The 26,264-nt window shown below is 42.6% G+C and overlaps 1 protein-coding gene and 1 long non-coding RNA gene across 29 annotated transcripts in view; one reads left to right on the top strand and one right to left on the bottom strand.

Annotated features, from left to right (window-relative positions):
• PARD3 (par-3 family cell polarity regulator) overlaps nucleotides 1–26,264 on the bottom strand; it is a 674,940-nt gene that overhangs the window by 489,427 nt on the left and 159,249 nt on the right. The gene's annotated exons all lie outside the window — the stretch shown is intronic.
• LOC123592071 lies at nucleotides 784–24,143 on the top strand. Its single transcript, XR_006709575.1, has 3 exons — nucleotides 784–808; nucleotides 8,025–8,031; nucleotides 22,362–24,143. It is a non-coding gene; the product is annotated as an uncharacterized LOC123592071 (long non-coding RNA).

Here is a 26,264-nt window from a genome sequence, read left to right on the forward strand (position 1 = left end):
TAACCCAGCAGATCACTTCCAGCATGGAACACTGGGGCATGCATATCCGTGTACTCATTGGAAGTTAAGAACACCCTCGGAAACTCCCACGACAGAACCCAAACCCCTGGGTTCACAGGATGATCTGAAACAAGTAGCACCTTTACATTCACACCCTTTCACAGGTCTCATTACATTGGCTTTTCATTTAAATACTGTACTTTCTAAAGAGGCACACATAATGGGTCTCTATACTCTAGAAGTCTTTATGGCGGGCTATTCTGAGCTGGACAAATGTAATCATATTATTCACAGATTAAAAAAAAATTAATGTCAGGTTTTTCTATTTAACCCTACCCCAGTACCAAAATTGAATAAAGATTGTGCACCTAAATACACTCTCATTTAAAATGCATGCAGAGGGTGCCGGGGTGGCTGAGTCAGTTAAGCGACCGACTTCAGCTCAGGTCATGATCTTGTGGTTTGTGGGTTTGAGCCCCCTGTCAGGCTCTGTGCTGACAGCTTGGAACCTGGAGCCTGCTTCAGATTCTTGTCTCCCAATCTCTCTCTGCCCCTCCTCTGCTTGCTCTCTATCTCTCTCTCTCTCTCTCAAAAATAAACATTAAAATAAAAAAAAAATTTTCAATTAAAACAAAATAAAATGCATGCTGAAGGGTGTCTGGGTGGCTCAGCTGGTTAAGAGTCCAACTTCAGCTCAGGTCATGATCTCGCAGTTCCAGAGTTCGAGACCCGCATCGGGCTCTGCTGACAGCTCAGAGCCTGGAGCCTGCTTTGGATTGTGTGTGTGTGTGTGTGTGTGTGTGTGCGCGTGCGCGTGTGTCTTTCTCTCTCTTTCTGCCCCTCCCTGCCTTGTGCTCTTTCTCAGTCCCTCAAAAATGAATAAATGTTAAACAAAACTTTTTTTAACAAAATAAAATAAAATGTATGCTGATAGGGGCAGCTGGGTGGCTCAATCTGTTGAGCATCCAGCTTCAGCTCAGGTCATGATCTCATGGTTCATGAGTTCCAGGCCTGCTGCAGGCTCTCTGCTGTCAGTGGAGAGCCTGCTTTGGATCCCCTCTCTCTCCCCCTCTCCTTGCCCCTCCCCCGGTCACTCTCGCTCTCTGACTCTCTCTCTCTCAAAAATAAATTAATTGGGAATGCAAGGTGGTGCAGCCACTCTGGAAAACAGTATAGAGGTTCCTCAGAAAACTAAAAATAGAACTACCTTACGACCCAGCAATTGCACTACTAGGCATTTATCCAAGGGATACAGGTGTGCTGTTTTGAAGGGACAAATGCACCCCCATGTTTATAGCAGCACTATTAGCAATAGCCAAAGTATGGAAAAAGCCCAAATGTCCATCGATGGGTGAATGGATAAAGAAGATGTGTGTGTGTATGTGTGTGTGTGTGTGTGTGTGTATACACAATGGAGTATTACTCGACAATCAAAAAGAATGAAATCTTGCCATTTACAACTACGTGGATGGAACTGGAGGGTATTATGGTACATGAAACTAGTCAGTCAGAGAAAGACAAAAATCATACGACTTCACTCATATGAGGACTTTAAGAGACAAAACAGATGACCATAAGGGAAGGGAAACAAAAATAATATAAAAACAGGGAGGGGGACAAAACAGAAGAGACTCATAAATATGGAGAACAAACTGAGGGCTACTGGAGGGGTTGTGGGAGGTGGGATGGGCTAAATGGGTAAGGGGCACTAAGGAATCTACTCCTGAAATCATTGTTGCACTACATGCTAACTAATTTGGATGTAAATTTTTAAAAATAAATTAAAAAAATAAAATTGATTAATTAAAAAATAATTTAAAAAATAAAATGCATGCTGATACAATAAGTATCCATCCCATAGTGCTCAGGTTTACCTAACATTCTGTGCCCATTGAAGAAAAAGAGTTCTCAACACACCTCAAGCATTAATCTGCTCATTATTTTTCATACATTACTTCAAATTCACTAGAAGAGTGAGATACTCCTAAACGTGGCCACTTCTCTACTTGTTTTCAACTACAGAATCTTACCTAACCCAAATCAAGCCTGTATTACAGAGGACCACATTCCTTGCTGAAAGCAAAGCATAGAAATTCTCTAAACAAGGCAGCATTATACATCTATTAGAAACAGATATAAAGAAAAATACACTATGGAACTTAATTTGGAAAACACTCAAACAGAAATCCAAGATACCCATTTACTCTGAAGAACTTCATTTTTTCTGATTTATACATTTTTTAAAACTTGTATATAAATATAAATTTTGGATTTGCAGATCAACACTGTTTTAAATTAAAACCCAGAGCTCCAGATACCATGAATTAACATATAAAAAGGGTAGCAAATAAGAAAATTATACGTTTGGGGCACCTGGGTGACTCAGTCAGTTGAGCGTCTGACTTCAGCTCAGGTCATGATCTCACGGTCCGTGAGTTCGAGCCCCGCATCAGGCTCTGTGCTGACAGCTCAGAGCCTGGAGCCTGCTTCAGATTCTGTGTCTCCCTCTCTCTCTGACCCTTCCCCGTTCATGCTCTCTCTCTGTCTCAAAAATAAATAAACATTAAAAAAAAAAGAAAAGAAAAGAAAATTTTACATTTGAAGGGAAATTTCTGAAATATGTTTGAAATTTCTGAAAATAATTCTACATTATAACTTTCACCTAGAAACCTAGCCATTTCAATTTGTTTTTAAAGATGAATTAGAGAATATCCATTACAAGGAACATTTTTTTTCTCCTTGTATGGTAGAGAAGAAAAAGTCACATCAGAGATAAAAATGAGTTTGTATCTGTAAGCAAACTATTAATTGCAATCAGCCCCATCGGCCTACATAAAAACACTGAATAAATGACGGTTACGCGAATATACTGGATAAACTTCAGTCAGTTGGTTTTAGTTTGTTTTACAAAAACACGAAGCTTTTGGAAAAGAAGATTGTTTTGCTAGAACAGAATGCATGACAGGACTTGTACTGTGTGGTTGTGCTTGTTTTGGTTTGGTTTTTGTTTTCTTAGCGCACAGGACATTTTCATATTAATATCACGTCTCATAGTCCTCCTGAGATGATCACTGGTGAAGAGTGTGAACCCTGCTTTTTCAGGAGCTGCTTCATTGATTTTTATCTATTTTTCCCCCTGACAAACGGACAGTGGTGTTGCCCGTCTTCGGCCCTCCAGCCGTGTGCAAGAGGCTGCGGAGTCTGCGGGTCACATGAGAAGCGCCAATGCTCCCGGCCCCTGAAGGCAGACTAAGTAAAGTGATGACACAGGAAAACTCTCCCCCAAGAGTGCTCTACAAAGACACACATGAGCATATGGAAATAGAAGCTGGGCTTCGACAGCCTGAGAGTGAAAACCGATACTTGCACGCAGCTGTGTTGCTAACACACGCAGTAGAAGCCGCAGAACACCACCCAAGGCTGTTCCCACAAGTGAAGGAACTGCATTTCACCACCGTCTGACAACATCTATTTATAGCAGACCTGATTTCTCCAGACACGTGATTATTTATGCACATTAGATATGCATTATTTAACAGTGCTACGAAACCGAAACAGGACTCTTCCATGCATGTTTTAATAGGCTATCAAACTTTTCCCCCCAGATAATTATGTTCTGTTTTAAATAACTTAAGCCTTCAACTTTAATCAAAAACAAGGCATTTGAATTTAAAAACTCTGGGACAAGAGTGCTTTACCATCTTAACGAAACAGGTGGTTAAAAGGGGAACTAGAGGACTATGCTTCCCACAGTTGACCCAAAGGAGCCAGAAGACATTTTTTTTAAGTTTATTTATTTATTTTGAAAGACAGCACAAGTGGAGGAGGGGAAGAGAGAGAAGGAGAGAGAATCTCAAGCAGGCTCCATGCTGCCAGCACAGAGCCTGACGTGGGGCTTGAAGTCATGAAACCACGAGATCATGACCTGAGCTGAAATCAAGAGTCAGATGGACACTTAACCAACTGAGCCACCAAGGCACCCCCAGAAAACATTTCAAGTGGACACAACTCAGCAATCCATTCTTCACCCCCCAACTCCAGGCCCAGCCTCCTCCACACAGGTCTGTGGCACAAGCTTGGCCCACACTCACCCATCCTTCTCGCACTGGTGACCACACGCTGTCTGGCCCACAGAAGCTGCATACAACCGTGCGCCCACTGCCATTTGTGCATTACCTTCTGTCAGTGTCTTACACCAGCGCCCAGGGCCCACCATCGTGCAGTGACAAATTATCTCAAGACTGCCTGTATCCTCCACTATAATGTGTGTACCCCCATTGGTATAGGCAGGAAAATGTATGAAGAAAGGTAAAAGACCCTTTCAGTTGGAAAAGTAGCCTTTGGAACATAAGCCACAGCTTTTATATAATAAGAATCATATTTTGACCCCTGCCCCACAACTGTGAGGCAACAAGAACTCTTTGAAAAGGAACCTGGGTAGAAACCACAAAGAAGAGCATCTGTGGTGACTAAGGGCAGAGTCTCCTCAGACAGACTTATTTCTGCTCAAAGCCACAAAATGGGAATAAACAGCCCCACTTTGTATACTGAAAACAGAAAAAGAGTAAGCCATGTCACCCCAGGCCAGGTGAGACTTCTGGGGTGCCACAGGTGCAGCCAGAGGCCAACACAGTCAGCCAGACCCACACTGCGATGGTGGGCGCTGTGCCCAGAAGGGAGCACCCTCCCCCTCCCCACCCCAGAGGGAGACCCAGGATACCCAGAAGGACAGGTCTTCATTACAGCTCCCCTCTGGGGCTGTCTGCAGACAGGAGGAGGATGGTCAACAGGCTGGAAAGCTGACACCCCACCCTGTGCAGGCCCCGCTAGGAAGCAGGCTCCCAGAGAGACCTCATGACGGCAGCTGCTCACCTTGCTCCATTGCACAAGATGAGGGGCCACCAAGGCACCCCGTTCTCTAGGACACCACACCCCACTACAGTGCAGAACTGGGCCTCCCACCTAATATTACCTCAAATGCAACCCAGGCAGAGGCTCAGGGCACACTGTGGGGGGATGTCAGCTTCTCGGGGCTCAGGCCAGGGGTGTGGGTCATCAGCCTTCAATGAACATGTATCAACAGCTCTCAGCTCTGGGCTGCAGAGTCATACAGGAGATATGAAGGGTGACCTCTTATGGAGTCCACAGCCCTTTTGCCATGCTCAGCCATTACGATTCCATGGAGACTTTACTACGTATTTCTGAATTTGGGGAGTGATTCATATGCGTCTGATATTTTACCATTCTCATGAAGGCTCCTGGTATTTCTTACGAGTAGGGCAAGTGGGAATTATTTTTCTCACATAACAAGATTAGGTCACTGGAGATCAGGAAAGAGCCTACATAACATATTTACCAAGCACCAACTACATACCTGGCACACTTCTTGGTGCAAGCCTTGCTTACTAGTAGAACACAAGTCTGTACCCTTTCCAGATACAGATCCACAGCCAAGTGCCTGGGCTCACCATCTGGCAGAAGATTCACACACCTATGGCTTTGGTCTCATACCCAAGCCGACATGATGTATCTGGAGAAATCCACATTTAATTAAATCTCATTAATGAGACCTGAATGGGATGCTAAGTTAACTTCAAATTTTGAAAACAATGAAATTGAGGAGATTCCAAGTAAAATTAAAAATCAACCTTACCAGGGCCATATCTTAATTTGGGGTAAGTTCTTAAGCCTAAAACAGAACAGATGACTAAGATCTTGTCTATTCAATACTATCTTTCAAAATCTCTTCAAAGTGTCCAGCAGTGGGACAGATTGCTTTTGGTTTGGTTGCCTACAACATGCCTGTGTTGAAGGGTCATAACAGACCACTCCCTCCTCCCCAAAGAAAAGGAATAAGGATGTATAAATATTGGAATTACATTCAGTGCAGCAAGATGCACACTGGGGCAGCCTGAAGAAGCGGGGACTCACAAAAGCAGACTCACGGCTCCACTAAATGCTCATTTTCAGATGTGTTCACTGAGTGAAATGGCAGGTGCACTGGCAGCCCCTTTAAAATCACTTTCTCTTTGTGTGTTGCTTCCTTTCTCTCTCTTCCTCCTCTCTCTGTGTGGGGAAGTGTTCTCTCTGTCTGTTTATCTGTCTCTAATTCTCATGCTCTCTCTCTCTCTTTGCGGGAATAAAACTTTCCTTGGTAATCTCTCTAAGGAGGATAAAGGAAGGAAACAGAAACAAAGAAAACACACAAAACAATTGGGCATTATTCCATGATTCACTCATAACTCTACATTTTGGCAGTGCACAGGCTCAGAAACCACTCACAGAACATGCATTACATACGTTACAACTGAAATGTATTAAAGGGGCGCCTGGGTGGTGCAGTCGGTTAAACGTACAACTTCGACTCAGGTCATCATATCATGGCTCGTGAGTTCAAGCCCCACATTGGGCTCTGTGCTGACCTGCTTTGGATTCTGTGTCTCCCTCTCTCTGCTCCTCCCCCACTTGTGCTCCATCTCTCTCTCTCTCAATCTCTCTCTCTCTCTCAAATAAAAAGGTTTTTTAATGTAAAATTAAGAAGAAAATGTTTACTGGTCTGAGGGCCTTAAGACATATTGGATACAAACATTTGAAAATTACCAAGGAAATGACAAACACATGAGAAGAACACAGCCACGACCCTCACATCTAACGTATGCAGATGTCCTATAATTTCAGGACAAGTTTGTTTCAATAGTTCCTTCTTTCTCACTCCACCTAAAAAATATAAGTGACAAAAAGTATATATCCAAAAAAGCCAATGTCACAACTAATATAATCAACACTTACACCCATTTATGAAGCCTAAACTATCATGTGCAAGACTTCCTAGGCTCAGATAATGACATGATACCTGACCTTCGCCATAATATTTTATAAGACTTCATTTTTTAAGCCAAGCATCCTTCTGAATTATATTGATCTGAGATGCCCATCTATTACGTATTGAATTGTGTCCCTCCAAAAAAGACATTCAAGTCCCAGACCCCAGTACCTCAGAAAGTGACCTTATCTGGAGATAGAACCTAAGTTAAAATGAGGTCGTTAAAGTTGGCCCTAATCTAACATAACTGGTATCCTCATAAGGAGGGAAAATTTGAACACGCAAACTGAGGGGAGAGGGCATGAAGGGGAAACACCCTGTGTCATTGGAAGACTGGACAGACACAACTCAAGCCAAGGAACACCTGGGGCTCCCAGAAGCTGGTCAGAGGTGAGGAATAATCCTTCCCCAAAGCCTTCAGAGGGAAGTTGGCCCTGCTGACACTGATTTCGGATTCCTGGCCTCCAGAACTGCGAGATGATAAATTTCTGTTGTCTTAAGTCATCCAGTTCTTGGTCTTTTGTTACAGCATCCCAACAAAACTATCCGACCATCCAGAAGCACTTTGACTAAAACAGGTTTTCAAGTTTCATATGGGAAATGAGACAACTGATTTCAGGAGGAAATGAGGAGCACAAGTGGGCACACACAGGTTGCTGGGTCAGGCTTTCAAAACAATCTGAAGCTATCAGCATACACACTAGCTGGCTCTCTGTGGCAGGGGTGAGGGGGGCCTGCCTTCTGATCTGAAGCCCACACAGAAAGGGGTGCAGTTCACATGCTCTGCCCTCATCCGCCCAACTCTCCTGGGACCTGCATAGCCAAGATTCAGGTACTAATTCTTAATGAACATGGGGTCTTCATCCATGCTATTTGGTAACATTTTCCAAAGCCTGGCAACTTTTTCCCCAATCCTTCCCCTTTCCTATGGAGAGGTACTGCACAGAAGCTTACACAGCATTTGCTTTTACTAATGACGTGACAGAAAGATACATCCGATGGTCTAAACTCAAGCTAATCTTCTGATGCATCTTTACTCCAGGGTGTATAAGTAGCCCAGGCAGCAGAGACCAGTGGTTTTGTTTCTATATTAAGTAAAACCTGGGTGGGACACCTTTAATATGTTAATTCATTCAACATCTATCGAATACCCATTATGATTTGGGGCAGGGGTTGGCAAACTTGTCTTGTAAAAGGCCAGACACTAGGTTTCTTAGGTTTTGTGAACCATGCAGCCTCTGCCACACTACTGGACAATAGCCACTGCTATGGCAGTGAAGGGCACGGACAGACAGTACATACGGGGATGGGAGTGGCTGTGTTCCAACAAAAGCCAGATTTGGCACAAGGGCCGTAGTTTGTCAAGTCGACTTAGATGTTGGAGGTACAAGGCAGATCTGCCCTTAGGAGGCTCTATCTAGCCTCAGATACAGGGACTGACAAGCAAAGGGCTTTGACAGTCATGCTACCCAACACTAATGGGCATCATCGATGAGAGAGAAGGGGCCACACCTGTGTTCTTACCATATAATTTTGGTAAGGGGGACAGTAGAAAAATTGGAGGCCAATCAAAAGGAAAAACAAAATGGAAAGGAGAGGGGATAAAATGAAGAGCTAGAACGAAAAAATGCTTCAAAGATGGAAGGGGGTCACGGGATAGCATTCAGTGTCACAGGTAACACTAATATTATTTGCCTGTATATTTCAAATATGCTTTTTAAAAATCCCCATGAAGAGTTAAGTGACCTACAAATGGGTAAAAGAATAGGTCTTTAAACCCTCTCCCAAAAAGGGAAAAACAGCGTGTTAAATCCCTCCTTCACCACAATCCTTACCAGCCATCGAACATGGCGGAGTTATGAGGTGAGAGTAATGTACTTGATTGGCGCTGTAATGAAAAGTCCCCAGGCAGAAACACACATTCCCCATACCCGTGCACTGCGGACATCTATTTTAACAAGGCTGTGTGTGATTTACTGCCCCTGATTCTCATATTAAACATTTTCAATATCTTTTAGCAGTTTGATAAAACCTGTTAAAATTAAATTCCAACCACAATGCACTCATCCACACCTTAGGAAGCAAAGGTTATACTAATGTGATCTCTCTTTATAGCCTTTGCCAAAAAAAAAGAGGAAATCTTTTAGACTACATGTACCAAAGTAGTAATATGAAAGCACCAAGGGGGATTTCCTCCTTAATTTACACACACACACACACACACACACACACATACACACACACTCTAAGGTCAATGAACACAGATTTGGGAATCCTCTCCATTGCTCAGAACATCTACTTACTGCAACCCCAGAAAGAAAATCACCTCTAATCTGCTACAGGAAAATGTCACAGAGAGGCCCTCAGCTGGACACATTTCATACACAGATTGATCAAAATTAATATTGCATGGCATTATTTGAGATCCATTAAAAAGAGACCACCCAGTAGCTCAAATGTTTGAGATAAAACACCTCATATGGTTGTCATAACCTTCTGTTTAGTGACTTATTTAAAACTACAAGTACCAAAATATTTAAGACCCTTGGCTTTCATTAGGAGATTTTAAATATTTTTTGAAAAACTTGTTTTCCTGAGGTCCACAGTCCCAAGTATGTATTCACCAAATACTACAGACTGAGGATATTTAGATGTCAATATGTAGATACTTAGGTAAATACCTAATGCATGAGAGAATTAAAAACAGATCCACGCAAGAGCGTCCACTTGGCCAGCCTCACTTGGTTTCTATGCCCCACGTAAATGAGCAACTGCTGCTGAGGTTCCCCAAGTGCAGAGCCCATCAGACTGGAAGACGGTGGGAAGGAGGGAGGGAGGGGATGAGGCAGGAGAGCTACAATGGCAGACACAGCAATGATAATCCAGGATTTTAGAAATTAAAATTATTTCAACTCTCTGTGGGCCCTGAGCTTAGTCAGCATGGAACTGGTTCCGTGAGCACCAAAACTAGAAAAACAGATTTCCTTCTGCCATGCTCTAGACCTTGATTGATTCCATGGAGGGTTATGCCACAGTCACAGCACCCTGCTCGATGCCTGGGCCCTGGCTGCAACAAGGCACAGCTCTCAGATCCAGTTCCCAACCTCCAAACACATGGCCAACCACAGCCACGAGCCCAGGCCTGAGGATCCCAGTCCACACTCTGCCTCCCTCTGTATGGACACACTACAAGGAGCAAACAAAGATCCTGACTTTTCAATATTCTAATATTCCAATATTCCAATAACTGGCTGAAACAATCTGTGAGACAAAATGTCTTTGTGATCAACTTTCTAAATGTACCACTCAGCCTCACCCCTGCTGCCCTCCAATCACCAATCCAGCACTTTTCTTCTAAATTTCACCTGTGTGGCCTGAAAAGGCAAATGATGTCAAGGCAAGTATATGGATCAGGCTATGGTGAGTGACAAGGGACAACTGCAGAGAAAATATTCTGGGGACAAGCAGTCAGCCTGACCCTTAGGAGGGGACAGCGGGACAAGGGGGTTGGAGAGCTCCGTTTTCTATCATGCAGAGTCAGTGAGGGACTGACATCATTTGTCCACCCACAGCTTGCCCGGGGAACGGACACTGACAGCATCATACGAATGGCCAAACAGGCAGAGACCACATGCTGCTGTTTGGGCTCCATGTGACACACAGCTGGTATACATCTGGGAATACTGGGCACTTCTACTTAAAATTTTTTTTAATGTTTATTTATTATTGAGAGAGAAAGATAGAGTGTGAGTGGGGGAGGGGCAGAGAGAAAGGGAGACACAGAATCCAAAGCAGGTTCCAGGCTCCAAGCTGTCAGCACAGAGCCCAACGCAGGGCTCGAACTCACGAACTGTGAGATCATTACCTGAGCCAAAGTTGGACGTTCAACTGACTGAGCCACCCAGGTGACTGGGCACTTCTATTTAAACATCAGCATGAGAGACTTAAACATTCACGATGCTATCAGTTAAAACAACAACAACAACAAAAACAAAAAACAAAAAAGAAAAAATAACCCAGTAAGACCTCAGCAACTGGTTCCTTGCTGACTTTACCTATCCCATATCCTGGTCTCCTCCTGTCCCCGCTCACCTGTGCCCAGCCTCAAACCCCACAATCATGCCACAGGGGCCAGTGCACACTGTACACCAGTTAGGAGACTGACGGGGCACTTGCCCCCAAGTGCTCACGGCTGACTCAGAAAGAGGGAACTAACTTCAGTTTCAAGGGGCTCATACAAGACATACCAGAGAACAAAATTAAAAGGGGGAAGGGTATAAATAGTCTGACACAGATAATTGTAGATAAATGCTGCCAACACTAGCTGCTCTGGCATGGACACCAGGTGGATAAAACTCAGAAATGCTGCTTTTTAGACAAATTAAAAATGGGTTGGCTAAAAATGTATGTTTTCAAAATGAGAATCTTAAGCAGTTAAAAGCTAATTATACTGATTACACACAAATACAAATTGTTGGGAGCATATAGTTCTAGAAAACAGACCTAGCAAGCTATAACGTCGTAGAAACATTTAGATATTGACACTAACTCAAATATAAGGAGCCAGGGGCATTTGGGTGGCTCACTCGGGTGAGCAGCCAACTCTTGATTTCAGCTCAGGTCATGATCTTGTGGTTCATGAATCCAGCCCCACATTGGGCTCTGCACTGACATCATGGAGCCTGCTTGGGATTCTCTCCCTCTCCCTCTCTTTCTGTTTCTGTTCCTCTCCTGCGCGCGCATGCGCGTGCTTTAAATAGATAGATAGATAGATAAGACATATAGATAGAGGGGGGCAGGGGAAGGGAGGGAGCCAATTATAATTTTTGCAAATTTTCTAATGCATTGTTTGAGTGCCTTTTTGCTTCCTATACCATCCCAATTGTGAATAGATGCCTGTGGCCAATAGAGGCTTTAGGGAAGGCAGCTCAAAGCAGCAGGGTGGAGGTCTAAGAGGGGAGCCTGGGTTGGTGGCCAAATAACTGGGCTGTGCTCTGATGCTCAGAAGTCTGGAGTTGGAGGTTCCAGCTTTAGGATTCTGAATAAAAGGTTATTACTGTATACCTGGGGCACCCAGCTGGCTCAGTCAGTGAAGCATGCAATCTTGGGGTCATGAGCCTGAGCCCCACGTTGGGTGTTGAGATTACTTAAAAAAATTAATAGAAAATAAATAAAGTTACTACTGTAGATCCTCATCCCCAATTCCAAATTGAATTGCATTTGCCTCTCTTGTTCCAGCTCAAGTTCTGTGGCCTCCCCCTTTCTCATTAGAAAGGTAATTGGTAACACACATAGGCAACTGAAAGCTAGAAAACGTTATAAGGGGATGATGTTAGCAAATGAAACTCTCTCCCTAATGGAAACAGGACTGGGAGAGCACTGAAAAGAGGAAGTGGCATGGGAAGAACCACAGGAATACATCCAAAGCATCTTTTCTTGTGACCAAGAAAATAGGGGAGTTGTAAGAAATTATCCCCTAATTACTATGGAACTGTTAACAGATGAAGTCAATCTATATTTGCTGATGCAGAAACATATCCAAGATATATTGGCAGAATATTATGTATAGCAGGAAACCATTTGTGTGTGTGGGTGTGTTTAAAATGCTCATATATGTACAGAAAAATTCTGGAAGAATGCAAGCAAAAAAAAAAAAAAAAGATATTGTGTTTTCCCTCCAGGGGAAGAAAAGGGTGTGGTATTCAGGGCATTTTTATTTATTTTTCCACTTTACACATGTGTCTACTTTCTTTTTCCAGGAGTATGTACTACTTTTCTGATTTAAAAAAAAAAAAGGAACAGAAAGATTTGAGAATAGGGCAGGTGCAAGGTTTTTCAGAACTGTTCCGTCTAATAAGAAGAAACAAAAACATGGCTAAAAGTCTCTTCACATGCACAATAACTAACTGAAAACAAAAGCATCTCCAAATGAAACATGGAGACAGTGTCATTGTTTGCAGAGACCCTAAAGTTGGTGCTTTCAAATACATTATGGATTGAATGAAAGCTGCAAAAATACCATTTCAGGATTGGGAGCCTTTTCAATTTGTTGGGTGATTTCTCGTTAAGATTGAAGCTGTAGGCCTGGGAACAAAAGCCATCAAAAAGTAAGGAGGGGACATCCTGAATATGAATGAGGTGAGGGCAAAGCTGGCCTTGCTGAAGGCAGCAGTATGCGCCCAGGAGCACAAAGGTGCTTTAATGTCTAACGCCCAGCTTGAAGAATGGGTCCCTCCTCTGGGGCCCAAGTCGTAACTCCTAATTGGAGCACCAGAGCACACTCAGAAACTTCCACAATGTGCCTATTGAAAACACGGCTCCAAACACAAGAGGGAGAACTGAGGCCCGTGGAAGGGAAGGGATTTGCTACAGCCTGAGTGTCACAGACTAGATAAAGGTTTCTCCCCACTGGATGCTTGCTCTCCACCACACTGCTTATACTCTGTGTTAATTACACAATGTGAAAGGCATGGAATTTCAAGTTGTGATAGCCAGAAAGTATTAGTCTATTTTTGCTGAGGGCAGCTCCGGGTTACCTTTCTGGGCAAGAGGCACTGGCAGGACTGATGAGGCTAGGGAACCTAGGGCCACACAGTGGACACTTGAGTCCTGACTCCTCCTTTGCCAACATGGGAAAGTTTCTAAACTTCTCGGTATGGCCTGAGTGACCTCAGGGTGAACTGAGGACAACAGCTATAAGGAGGCCCAACTCAAGGGAGTTGTCAAAGGCCTAAGCAAGACACTTAGAACATGACCTGGGTCAGAGTCAAGACTCAAAAGTAGAGTGCCTATCATCTGAACACATCAGTTGAGTCTGCTGCTGATTCCTTGAGGTCAACTAGCATGAAACAGAAAATACTGTCTTAATTCTTACTTTTTTCTATTATCTTCAGGGATGATGTAGAAAAGGACACAGACAAGTGAGCACCTGCTGCTATGTACCACATACTCTGCTGCTGCACCTTCACAAATCAACAGAACAATCTTCACATGAGCCCCATGGGTGGCTCTTCTACAGACTAGTAGATGAAACCCGGAGGGTTCTGGAACTACCCAAGGTCACATCAGTGATGGCATGGCAAGCCCAGGCCTGATGGGTACAGAGATTGTACGCTCCCCGCCAGATTGCATTCTAACAGTGGGTGTTTGCTTCAAATGATGAGGAGAATGGCTTTTCTCAATTTACTGTTCTCAAAACACACACACACACACACACACACTGTCTGCCTCTCTCCCTCTCTGTCTCTTGGTCTCTCTCTAATTCTCTCTCCGACAGTTGTTCTTATTCTGCCTGAAGGAAAAACTTATGCCTTTGCATGTGCTGAAGGCCTTCGTCAGTTGAAGCCAAAGCAACAATGAGCCCTAAGTCCCAGGACATCAGCACACACACTCTCCCATCCTCTCCAGCAAGACTTGGCATCTCCACACTTGTTTACCCTACTCTGCCCTCATCTCTACATCACTTAGTTGTCCCAGTCCATGTTGGCCTGCACACCATGCCACATGAGTGCCACCTTGTCCACCAGGGCCTGTGGCCGGCACCTCCTTTCTTGCTGACCCTCCATGGGGATACCCTTCCTCTGACACTTACACACCACCGGCTCCTTGCCAGAACTCACCATCCAGCTCGTGAGAAGCTCTGAAAGCAGAAGACAAATAACTGAGATGGTTTCTGCCAGGCAGAAGGGAAAAGAAAACTCAAACAGGACCTCAAGTAATTTCACCAAGAGTCAGACTAATAGTGATGCTGAAGATAATATGCCAGTTCCCATCAAGCCTGATGCTGTCAACCAGTTAGGAGAATAAATTAATTTCTTTCAAAACGGGCTATGTTTCTGCGTTAATTTGCCTGCATGCTGGAGTAGAGGATTAGCACATAAAGAAAAGAAAGGTAGGGCGGGGTGGCTGGGCTGGTTTGGAAGGTCCTGATTGCTGTGACAGAGGAGCAGGAAGATCGGTGCCAGAATGTCAGTGCATGGTTTGGGAAAAATATGTTAAACAGGAAAACGAAGGAGGGTGGAAGAATTCTGCAGTTGCTCACACTGTACAAATCTATCAGACAAATGTCTGTCAAGCCTTATCACATTCAAATCCCTAAGTTACGCAATAAAAAGTTGAAAAAAGGCACGAAGCCCAAAAGAAAGGAATCTAAAATCGAGATGGCAGTCTAAGACACAAGTAACACAAATGATATAAAAACAAATCTAATACTATAAATGACACTCCTTTGCACGAATATAATAGCTAAATGCTCTGATTTTGTGTCTGCTTTATTTGCAGAAATCAGTAAAGTAAACCTGTTAACGAGGACTCAATCAGGTACTATGAGCACAGTTTCTTGTAAGATGGATAAAGTAATCAATATGCCTTTATTTGCAAGTAGTTTTCATTCTATTCAAAACAAAGATGAAGCCAGAGAGCAAGCTTTTTTCCAACTATTATTTTTATGCCTCAAAACTATTCAGGGAATTTTTACAAAGCTTGCTATCAAAGGCCTGACACTGAATTTGAAGGTTCTACAATGAGGCATCCATTAACATTATAGCTCACCCCATCCACAAGTGTTAGTCTTATACAAGTGATCGAGTGTAGCAGGCCTTGCCGTGGAGACCAATCACCAGGACTCCAGAATTTCCCGGATCGTGTATTTGAATTCACTACAATGCTTTGTCACTGGGGGTTTCTGTGTTCAGTAATAATGTGCTTTGTTCTCACAAGTGCCCCTCGCACCTGCCAACTGAAAAGAAAGCCGCAGAGACGTTTGCTGGAGAGTGTGCAGTCGTGCTGCCCTCTAGTGGATGCTGTTGGCACGGTATTTCTAAAGAAGGACCGAGAAAGCTGGTAGAACGGTACAGGAAATAGAGAAAAAGCGTGACCCAACATGGATAAAAGAAAAATGGATACAGAAGCTAACCTCAGAAAATACACAGTGATCTCCCTTAAAAATTCAATGGTATTTTATGGGCATCAAATAATCAAGTTTGCAGCCATGAAATGTACTCGAACTCAGAAATGTATAGATACATTCCTTTAAATTTTTACATACTGAAAAACTTATACAAAAGTGTGTCTCTATCTATACACGTACATATATACACAACACACACACATACATTTACCACACCCTGCCAATCATATACTAAAGAAAAGAGGGGCAATTCGAAGTCCACAGAATATAATGGCTGTGTTAGTCTGGTAGACAAAGAATACAGAAAGATAATTCAAATGCTGTGGGAAGAAGGGAAGGTGGAGAGTAGACTTAACTAGGCTGTGTGATTCTCCATTTCAGTATAATCATTTGCCAGGATTCAGAGTAGGAAAAGAAATAATTAAAATGTAACAACAATTATAATCTCAACAGGAAGTCGTGAAGCCACCAGTAAAAAGAGGGGCTTTCTTTTTTGCTATATATTAAAATCACACCAAAAATTAAATTTGATTCAATTCATAATAAGATTTCCTTTATAAAAGTCAAATCAAATGGGGGGAGGGGCAAAGTGAGAATCAAGCCACATTTTAGTAATCGTCCCCATAATATGTTAAACTACTCTAAGTAACTAACTGTAAAATATTCAGTACATCTAGGTAGCAGGAAACTGTTATATCTTCTGAGATACCTTAAAAATGCTATTATGACACCTATAATAATTTTCATGACAACATTCTAAAATAAAATCTAACTATTTTCACGTCGCACTCAGACCTATTTCCTCTGGGAAGCACTGCGGGCTCAGCTGCCAGCAAGAACATTCAATCACAAACTGGCAGTGCCCTCTGCTGGAAAGTCTGTGAATCACACTCTAAATACGAAAGTCTTTACTTTCATTTCTGGGTTATTTTGAAATAAAAATATCACAAAACAGCTCAACTATTTAATCTTAGAATAGTTAAAGCACTTTAAACACTTATACTTTCATAGGGTGTGCTTTGATTCAGAAATCAGTTATAAATTGAGTTCAATCATCCACAAACATCTTTGTCTTTGTTAGTATTTATGATTTATAGTTCGCCCTCTAGGGAAAATTAAATTCTTTCACAATTCGTCGAAGAGAAATATAAAATATGAAATATGCCTATGCGAGGTTATATCAAAGAATATTTCTTACTAGGCCTAAAGTTCTCTTGCCATTAGCATAATACTTAAAATTTTCTCCAGTTTCAAATGCATTGTAATCTTTGAAAACAAGATACGATTAGGCATGAAGGTAGACAGGTAAAAATGATACAAAATCTCGTCTTGAAAAAGTGTGCATGGGATAACACGGTGTATATTATTTTTTTTTATTTTTTTTTTCAACGTTTATTTATTTTTGGGACAGAGAGAGACAGAGCATTAACGGGGGAGGGGCAGAGAGAGAGGGAGACACAGAATCGGAAACAGGCTCCAGGCTCTGAGCCATCAGCCCAGAGCCTGATGTGGGGCTCGAACTCACGGACCGTGAGATCGTGACCTGGCTGAAGTCGGACGCTTAACCAACTGCGCCACCCAGGCGCCCCTAACACGGTATATATTATGACCACTGCTCCTTTTAGTACACACAGGAAAATACAAGAAAAAAAGAGAACACATCCTTTTAAAAACAGGACTGAAGCAGGCCCTGCAGCAGCCCTCCCATCGGTGCAGTGGAGGGAAGTGGGAGCCAGACCTCAGTTCTACCATGGAGTAGGCAAGGGGTCTGGAGCCTCGACTTCCAACCAGCCAACCTAGCAAGGTTCTGATGAGAATCCACATTAAGTACAGTGCCTAGCGCAACCACTCGACAAACACGAGATTTTATATGAACACACACACAGAGAAGACAGACGTTCCCTCCTCTTCCCTCCCAAAACCGTGCAAGGTTCTATAGCAAGGGCAGAAGTAAACCCCATCTCCTTGGATTGCCATCTCCTCCCTCTCAGTTTAGGAAAGGCCACGGAAGGCCACACAATCAGCACTGAGGATGCCCCAAGAAGCAAAGCAGCACCCTTGCACCATCTCGATCACGGTCCTTTGGAAGATGTCAATACTCTGTGAAGCTAGAACTTAACATCACCTTTGAAAAGGCATTTTTACCTATCCAAATTTTAAATTTACACTCCCTTTGACCTAGCAATCCCACTGCCAGTCAGTATTCTCTGCAATATATTCAAACATATCACTGAAGTGTTGTTAATTATGGAAAAGAGGGAGGAAGGAGGAAACAGAAATTGTGATATATTAATAAACAAGGAATACTTTGGGACCATCAAAAAGAATAGAATGTGTCTAACATGTACTTTTCAAGAAAGAGATTCAAATGACACATTATATTTAAAAAGGAAAACTGTAGGGGCGCCTGGGTAGTTCAGTCAGTTCAGCGTCCAACTTCAGCTCAGGTCATGGTTCGTGGGTTCAAGCCCTGCATCAGGCTCTGTGTTGACAGCCTGGAGCCTGCTTCAGATTCTGTCTACCTAGCTCTCTGCCCCTGCCCCATTCATGCTCTCTCTCTCAAAAATAAATAAACATTAAAAAAAATTTTTTTAAGGAAAACTACATTAGACTATATAGGTTGTAGGCTTATCTGTACATTTAAAATCTCTGGAGGTATCTTCCCAGATAACCCCCCAGAAAAATTGTTATTCATGATTAATTCTGGGGAAATATGGGTAGAGATTGTAGGGTACCTCTAGTTTCATCCTTTCAGTATTCTGTGAGCTAAGGCTTCCTTACGACGAGTATACTATATTTTACAATTAAATGAACTCCGATATTGAATTCTTACTTATGTTAAACACACATCTGAGGCCAATGAGGAAACCACAGAGGCCAGAGCTGCAAAGCAATTCAATCAACTGGGTCTTTCTGCAGGCACCTGCCAGCACTTGGAAAACAGGAAGAAATCCTGAAAAGCCTGTCTGAGGGGTTGGTTTTGGCCTATTTGGCTTCTTCGGCAAGAAGTCATGGTCCTGGGCTCACTTCTGCAAAGGTGGAATCTAAGAGTATTTGAGTTCTGAGACATGGGGCCTCTGGGCTATCCTTAGAGGTTATATCCTGGAGACACTGGTAACAGTGGTAACATACCTGGTAACAGTGAAGGAAGACACCGGAGGGCTTCATTCAGAACGGGTCCCTGCCCTCTCCCCTGCCTCCCCACACACACACCCTATGATCCGAAGGGCCCTGGGCCTGGCAAGTTCATGGGCACATGGCCAGGAGGAGCTGGACAACCACCCCCCACACAGCTCTTCCCCTCTGGGTCTGCCCCTCATCTGGGAAATGTGCTCACTAGTTGGTACTAGGTGCCTCATGAGAACAGCTCAGCAGCTGATTGCTGACCGCGATAGTCAGCAACATAACGTTGCCTGTATGTGCATGGTTTGTCAAGAAGGGAGAGAAGGAGGGAGACATGCCCCTGGAGTGCTTCAAGGGGAAGAGAAGACGCACTGAGGTCACACTTCCAGCTGCCCCTGAGTGGACACCTCCAAGAGCAACAGCTTCAAGCTGTCAAGCATATCATTTCTTTCTTTTTTGAGAGAGAGTGAGTGAACAGGGGAGGGAGGGACAGAGTGAGAAAGTGAAAATATTAAGTAGGCTCCACTCTCAGTGTGGAGCCTGATGCAGGGCTCAATCTCACGGCCCCGAGATCATGACCTGAGCGGAAATGAACTGAGCCACCCAGGCTCAGTTACATTTACATGTCCTGTCAAGTGTGTGTGTGTGTGTGTGTGTGTGTGTGTGTGTGTGTGTACACATATACATGCTCTAATAGCATGACTTCAGCTCTATAACGGCAAGATTCAGTTGTGCAATGATCACAGTGTGAACTGTGTTATGGCAAGTATCCTTTGGACTGGTGTTTGCCTAGTTGCATATATAGATGTTAACAGCTCAAAGCAGTTAGTCAAAAAAAAGAAATAAAAGGCATCCTAATTGGAAAGGAAAAAACTGTCTCTTTTTAAAGATAAAATTTTATATACAGAAAGCCCTAAAGACTACACACACACACACACACACACCCCAGAATAAACAAATTCAGTAAAGTTGCAGAATACAAAATCAACATACAAAAATTAGTTGTGTTTCTATACACTAACAACAAACTATATGGAAAAAAATAAAGATAACAATCTCATTTACAGTGGCATAACAAAATAAAATAAAATACTTAGGAATAAACTTAACCAAAGAGGTGAAAGATCTGTACACTAAAAACTGTAAGACACTGATGAAAGAAATTGATGACAACAAAATAACTTGGAAGATATCCCATGTTCACGGATCAGAAGAATCAATATTTTTTACATGCCCATTGTACCAAACCTCATCTATAGAGTCAATGCAATCCCTACCAAAATTCCAATGATGTTTTTTCACAGAAACAGAAAAAAACAATCCTAAAATTCATATGGAACCACACACACACACACACACACACACACACACACACACACCAGAATAGGCAAGTAATCTTGAGAAAGAACAAAGCTGGAGGAATCACACATCCTGATTCAAACTATACTACAAAGCAATAGTAATCAAAACAGTATGATACCAGCATAAAAACAGACACACAGAAAAATGAAATAAAACTGAAAGCCCAGAAATAAACCCTCATGTACACAGTCAACTAATATTTGACAAGCGGGCCAAGAATACTGAACGGGGCAAGAATAGTCTCTTCAATAAATGGTGCAGGGGAAAACTGGATATTCATATGCAAAAGAATGAAACGTGACCCTTATCTTACACCATTCACAAAAATTAACTTGTAATAGACTTAAGACTTAAATGTAAGGCCTGAAACCATAAAAATCCTAGAAGAAAACATAAGGGAAAATCTCTTTGATACTGATCTTGGCAATGATTTTTTGGATATAATACTATAAGCACAAGCAACAAGATACAATATCAACAAGTGGGACTATATCAAACTAAAATTCTTCTGCACAGCTAAACACATAATCAACAAAATGAAAACGCAACCTACAGAATTTGAGAAAATATTTACAAACCATATATATGATAAGGAATATCAAACACACATAAAGAATTCCTACAATCAAAACAACAATGCCTAAACAAACATTTTTCCAAAAAAGATATAACAAATGGTCAACAGGTTATATTAAAAGGTGCTCAACAACAGTAATCATCAGGAAAATGTAAATCAAAACCATAGTGAGATATCACCACACACCTGTCAGAATGACTATCATCAAAGGACAAGAAATAACAAATGCTGGCAAGAATGTGGAGAAAAGGGAACCCTTGTGCCCCACTGATGAGAATGTAAACTGGTGCAGTCATTACAAAAAACAATATGGAGGTTCCTGAAAAAATTAAAAATTGAACTACCAAATAATCCAACATTCCCATTCTTGGGTATCTATCCAAAGGAAATAAAATCACTATCTCAAAGAGATCACTGCAGTCCCATTCCAGCATTATTCACAACAGCCAAGATACGGAAACAACCTGATTGTCCATTAACAGATGAATAAAGAAAATATGGTATACATGTGCAATGAAATGTTAGTCAACCATGTGAAAGGAAATCCTGCCATTTACAAAAACATAGATAAACCTTGAGAATATTATACTAAATGAAGTCGGAGAAAGATGCATACTGTATGACCTCACCTATACGTGGGAATCTAAAAAAGCAAAACTCATTGAAACAGGTAGCTGATTGGTGGTTCTCAGGGGCTACAGAGTGGGGGAAATGGGTGAAGGTAGCCAAAGAGTACAAACTTCCAGTTATAAGATGAGTATGTTCTGGGGACCTAATATACAGCATGAGGACTACAGTTAACAACACCATATTGAATATTTGACAGTTGGTAAGTGTGGAGATCTTAAATGTTCTCACCACACACACATTTTAAAAAAGTTACTCTGTGAGGTGATGGATATGTTAACTAACCTTAGTGTAATTATTACACAGTATGTAAGTATATCAAATCATCATGCTGTACACCTTAAACTCACACAATGTTATATGTCAATTATATCTCAATACAGCTGAAAACAAAGAGCTCAAGGGACATCTGTACAGTGAGTGCATAAGATAGTCTATGCACACAATAGTTCTACAGAGTCTAACTCTGTGAAAATGCCCACCACTAACTGAAATACAAATAAGTAAAATGGGCAAAAAAGCCTTCTCTCCTTGTGTTAGTTTGTGCTTTGACATTTATAAATATGGTACCCCCCTCAATTTCCTTAATTTGGGGCTGCACACTTTAATTTGTTTTCATTTTATTTGTTTTTGAGAGAGAGAGAGAGAGAGAGAGAGAGAGAGAGCAAGCAGGGGAGAGAGAGAGAATCTCAAGCAGGCTCTACACTCAGCACAGAGTCTGACACAGGGCTTGATTCCATGACACTGGGATCATGACCTGAGCTGAAATCAAGAGTCAGATGCTTACCTGACTGCAGGCCTACCCGTTTTAAAAGAACGTCATTTCTCATGTAAATGTAAAACAGAATTATAAAACACAAAAAAGTGTAAGACTCCACAAAGATGAGAAACATACATGATGTGTGTGTGTGTGTGTGTGTGTGTGTGTGTGTGTGTGTCAGATTTTTGTTCTATTTACTGCCAGCGTAATTTTTTTAGGCTGCAAGACACTGCAAAGCTGTCCACAGTGACTGGATTTTGAACTCTGTGACAAACAAAATTCAAAACCATTTCTCTGTGTCTTTGGGGGCTTCCAGAGTCAAAGCTGCCAGCTACGCAGCCTAGTGCCTAAGACGTCAGCCCAGGAGAGACACCTGCCCTGCAGCCCGAAACTGATAAAACATGCGGAAAGACCCAAAGGGCACAAAGTCTTTGCCTAGCTCAGTGGGAGCTTTCCAAGCCTAATATTTTAAAACTGCTTCACACAAGCGGCGGCTGAGTCCCGAGGGCCTTGCTGTGCGCTACGACAATTTTCTGATTGCTGTGACATGAGTGTGGGACTATCTTCTGGCACCGGCTGACACGGCCACGGGCAGCTGAAGAAGTGAGTCATCTTCACGGGTCCAGGCGCACGGAGTGCTTCACATCACCAGAGCCCTCGGAATCCTGGAATTCTTCCTGGCAGCTTATTTCCAGAACAAAACTACAGAATGAGGATAAAAGATGTACCCCTTGACAATCTGACCACACTTCCCGAAGGAGGATGTTTCGGAGGCACAAAACCCCCATGCAGCCTTTGCGTGCGGCCACATGACATCTTCCCTGACAGGGATCAGACGTTCATTTAGGGTGTGGAGATTCACTAGTACAACGGCATTCTCGGTGACAAGGAAACTGGATTTCAATTTCTTACATAGTTTATGAATTTTAAGAAATTCGTTTGCTGAATAGGTGAGGGTAAAAATACACGCTGTAAATGAGTAAAATAAAATAAGTGTCCTTGCGGTGCTGGGATACTCACCCAATTTTCTAAGAGCGGCATCTGTTAGGATCAGACCGGCAGGGAGTCTGGTTTAAAGAAAAGGGCACTAAATGAAGAGCCAAAATAACAGGATTCTAGACTCAGTGCTGCTACTAAGAGCAACTAGGGATTTTTTTGTAGGTGTGTGTTTTCACTAGGACATAAAGAAAGCGAGTGTCTGAAAGTAGAAATAGTGGCCCTGGTAACGGGCCTGCCTTGGGCTCCTGGTCTCTGTCCGCAGAGCTCAGAGGAGCCTCTGCCCAGCCCCACGGCATCACCATGAGCCCAGCACCACTCAGCTCTCTCTGCCAGCCAGCTTCCTCAGCCCCTGCAAGGCACCCAGGATGGGGGCGGGGAGCAAGACAACCGGTTGGAGTCCCCGTGTTCCCCGAGGGCCTGATGCCAAGGCCCAGCTCCGCCTCTGGAGCTCCAGCCACAAACCTTGCCCCATGACCTCTGCCAGATGGCTTTGAAGGTGATCCAACAGTCCCTTTATCTGTACATACTGAGGGGGTGGGGACAGCTGGCAGGCCTGGCGCTGCCTCTCTGCACTGAGCACAGCCTGAGCGCCCCAGCCCTGTAAACACTGGATCAATGAATGCATAGAAACTTCCCTAAGAAATGACAAAGAAAAGATGGGGAAGGTTACCCGCTAACAGGTTTGTTGAGCAAACTACAAAAATGTATTACTTACATTTGACATGTTCTAATTCATTCCTGTTATATTGTTAGGATACATTTTGCTATTAAGAATAAAACTGTAGGCTAAAATTTTGAAATGGAAAAGATAATCTCTTTAATTGGCTAGCCTTCTGGAAGATCTCTAGGATAATCCCAACACCCTGATAAAAGTATACAGTATAGCAACTAAGTCATAACACCCCAAAACACAGTAACGGGGAAACAAAGAATTTTTCATGAAAGAAGCAAGAATATGGTTATAACTTCTAAATCTTTACAGCCAAAGATAAATTATGTTTTTCTTAAATAACTACCATCAAAAACCTGTCATTTTTCTTCTTAGATTAGTACAGATGAGTGACTATAAGTAGCCAAACTTTTTCTTTTTCAGTAATCATAATTAAGTCCAGGTACATGAACAACAGATTCTCCTCCTTTGCGAATAGTTTAAAAAATAATGCACTTTTTTATTGAAATTTTGCCCTAAAGCTTTCTCTGCTGTCCAAATAATTTCCCAACTGCATTTCAAATTAAAGTTTTCATCTCTCTCCCCTAGGGTGTTCTGCATTACAACATATTTTAATATGTTTAAATGATAGCACCGTTATAAAGTGTTATTTCCCATTGAAAATGGTCATTAATATCACTTCATACCTCAGAGAGCATAATAGTAATCTGGCAGTAAAACAAAGTAGGATCATCATCCACTAATAACCTGAGAGGGAAGTCCTGCTAAGATTTTATGTTTACCACAGAATATTCTTCACATAAGCACACTCTGGTCATTACTTGAATGGGAATATTTCCTGTGTCCCATCTCTAATTCAACAATTGCATGTTCTTTTATGTAATTACTGTCCCCCTCTCCAAAGTTCCACACACCTGTCAGGGTCCTCTTTGACATCAGAGCCATATGTTTTCCACTTAGGTATTCAGTTTTTTTGGAAATGTGCAAGTATTTGTTTTTATTTCAGCAAAGAGCTTTATTAATTACTCATTCACCTTGTTCAGCAGCACACACTTTAAGAAAAGGAAGAGAGGCTAAGTTCCTATAAATAAAGAAAGCTTTTTACATGTGGAACCTTGGGTTGTCTATACCCAACCTGAATTTTTTTTTTTTTTTTAAGTAGGCTCCACTCCCAACATGGGACTCGAACTCACGACCCTGAGATGAAGAGTCACATGCCCTACTGCCTGAACCAGCCAGCCGCACCAACCCGAATCATATTCTGAACAATCCATTACTCATCCCTTCCTGTGTACACCCTCACATTCTCCACTACTAATTGTGAGCAACAAGCCCAAGCATAAGCTCCTAAGGGCAGGGGCTCTGTCTTCACTCAGTGCCACACCCCAGCATCAGTCAGAGAGCTTTGGAAGTATTCAATATACATTTACAGGGGTGCCTGGGGGGGTTCAGTTGGTTAAATGAGAGACTCTTGATTTCGGCTCAGGTCCTGATCTAGCGGTTTGCGAGCTTGAGCCCAAGAGTTGGGCTCTGTGCTGACAGTGCAAAGCCTGCTTGGGATTCTCTCTCTCCCTCCCTCCCTCTCTCTCTCTCTCTCTCTCTCTGCCCCTCCCCCACTCATGCTGTGTCTCTCCCTCTCTCAAAATAAATAAACTTAAAAAATACATGCACAAGGGGTGCCTGGGTGGCTCAGTCGGTTAAGTGTCCAACTTTGGCTCAGGTGATGATCTCACGGTTTGTAAGTTTGAGCCCCGCGTCAGGCTCTGTGCAGACAGCTCAGAGTCTGGAACCTGCTTCAGGTTCTGTGTCTCCCTCTCTCTCTGCCCACCCCCCCCCCCACACTCTGTGTTTCTCCTTCAAAAATAAATACACATTTAAAAAATGTTTTTAAAAATACACACACACACACACACTTACAGATGGAAGAGTAAATGAATTAAGTAAAGAAGGCCACTTCAAAGTTTCTACCAGGCAAGACTTTCACAAGGTCAGCAGTCCTATCCATACTATTCCACAGATTTCACGTTGTTTTGTACTCTTAAACATAAACAGTATCAGGGCAGTAAACACAGAAACCTTAAAGATGTCAGATTCTCTTCAAGCTCACAGGAATAGATCGATGCCCAATAGAAAACCCAAAAGATCTGAAAAGTCCTCTTTTCTTGACACAGCATACTAGACTGACTTGGAGCATTAATTTCCTGGTTACTTTTCAGCTAAAACGCAAGCAAGCACCACACAGTTGTGGTTGCTAGCACCTCTGAGGGAAATCCTAGGGTGTGTCAACTCTTGAAAATATTCAATCAAGAAATGATAAACACATTTGGACACCTAGCTTTGTGCATTCTGGAACCGGCAGCCAGGGGTGAGGCATGTAAGTGCTGCTTCAGGGGCTCCAACTGAAACGCCAATGAA

The sequence above is a fragment of the Leopardus geoffroyi genome, chromosome B4 (genome assembly GCF_018350155.1).
Source record: "Leopardus geoffroyi isolate Oge1 chromosome B4, O.geoffroyi_Oge1_pat1.0, whole genome shotgun sequence".
In the NCBI taxonomy this organism is placed as follows: domain Eukaryota; kingdom Metazoa; phylum Chordata; class Mammalia; order Carnivora; family Felidae; genus Leopardus; species Leopardus geoffroyi.